Source organism: Meleagris gallopavo, chromosome 5, assembly GCF_000146605.3.
Source record: "Meleagris gallopavo isolate NT-WF06-2002-E0010 breed Aviagen turkey brand Nicholas breeding stock chromosome 5, Turkey_5.1, whole genome shotgun sequence".
Classification (NCBI taxonomy): Eukaryota; Metazoa; Chordata; class Aves; order Galliformes; family Phasianidae; genus Meleagris; species Meleagris gallopavo.
This window is the reverse complement of record NC_015015.2, coordinates 40,065,513-40,067,296: the sequence shown is the minus strand read 5'-3', so window position 1 is coordinate 40,067,296 and position 1,784 is coordinate 40,065,513.

Here is a 1,784-nt window from a genome sequence, read left to right as displayed (position 1 = left end):
CGTTGTGGTAAGGCCGATCCACCATCAATTTCACATTCTCTCTCCTTATAAAATTCTGTTGATACCATATTTAGTAAATTACTTTGTTTTACCTCAGATTGTTGCCACTGTTTTCAATTATTTCGGGGTCCCTTATTTTCTTTTTTTTTCCCGGGGGCGCGGATCCGCGGATCCCTCCGCCCTTCTAGTCACGGAACCGGGCCGAACCAGCCCGTAAACCGTTGACATAACCTTACATGCATGCCACAGTAGCCAATAGCCAGTAACAAGAGCCCACACATTACCAGCTCTGTATACATCCAGGGGACTGCACTAGAGAACCAGGAGCGCAACAGATATAAGTGCCAGCAACACGGAATGGATCATAACCCACAGGGCTCATTGGACAGGCAGCCAGCACCAAGAGTGATGGGGTGCACGCTGCAAGGGGCTAAACAGAGACATACAAAGAGAGTAGTTCAGACATGGAATTCTGTATTCTTGTACGTTCCCAGTTAGCCATGCTAACTGGGAACTAAAAGACCTGCATCCGAAAAGGCTCCTGGATTCAAGTAGGCTACCAGGTAAAGTACACAGGGTCCATATGGAGGCATTAGGTCACCGGCTGGTACCGGCATTTAAGGGGTGCTTTATTTAGAACATAATTAAGGAGCTCAAGAAAAAAAAAAATCTTTCTTACCTCCATATATTTTTTCTCTCACTCCTACACTGCAATTAACCCTGTACACACGTTTGAAGCATGGAATAATTCAGAAACGACCTCAGAAGGCGCAGACACAGCGCTTCACCTGCACCAAGATCTCCTCAGGCACGTACCACCACACGCTCCTGACCACCGCTCCACAACACAGCGGCACCGAACAAACTAAGAAGCCACACGAGGCCCTTCTTTACAAGAGCTAATAAACAACGCCCCGCAGCACGTGCCTTTATTCCCGCCCTCCGCGTCAGCTCCGCCTTGTGAGCGTGCACACCTTCGCTGCCGCATGTGGCGCCGCGCGCCTCTGCCTGCCCGGGCGGAGCGCTGCTGGGAAGGAGGCCACGCGCTGCAGACGGAGGAATTTGGTGCTGAGGGGGTTGTTAAGTGCAGCGGCTTTTGTGGGGTGATCTGTGAACGTAACGGAGCTGAGATCGGGCGTCACTTAAGCACACGGAGCGTCCTGGTGAAACCTCGTGTAATAAAATAGCAGTGATCCGAGGTTGCGGTACGGCTTGGTTTTGCACGCAGTGATGGATGCCGAGCGCCAGGCTAGCTGAGGGGCAACATGCGCCCAGCCTCCCCCACGCAATGGCTTTGCCGCTCCCGCTCCCTTCCCCAGACAGGGCTGCTCTGCGGCTCCTCGCGTATTTCGGCGCGGGGGACTATGGGTAATGTAGTCCTACTGCGTCGTGACGCCTCGCGCCCCGTAGTGACGGCAGCGCGTCGGGAATGACCTCTGCGAGGTATTGTGGGCCTTGTAGGAACGGGCGCGTGACCAATCAGAGGTGTCGCTTGGGCAGGGCGCTCTCGCGCGGCCGGGCACGGTTCCACCATTATTTTCTATTGCGATCCTATTGGCCAACGAGAGGGCGTGACAGCCTGTCAGCGCCTGATCTAGCCAATCGGCGTGGGCCATGTAGAGAAGAAAAGTCGTTTCCTGGTGGCTTGCGTACGCCGCGTTCAGCGGTCAGCTTTTACTCGTCAGTGCTGAGAGCTGATTGGTTGTGTCAGAGCGGTGGGTGGGGCGAAGGAGCCGGGCTCGGGGTCTGGCGACGGCGGCGGCGCAGCGGAGGCCAGCGGGATG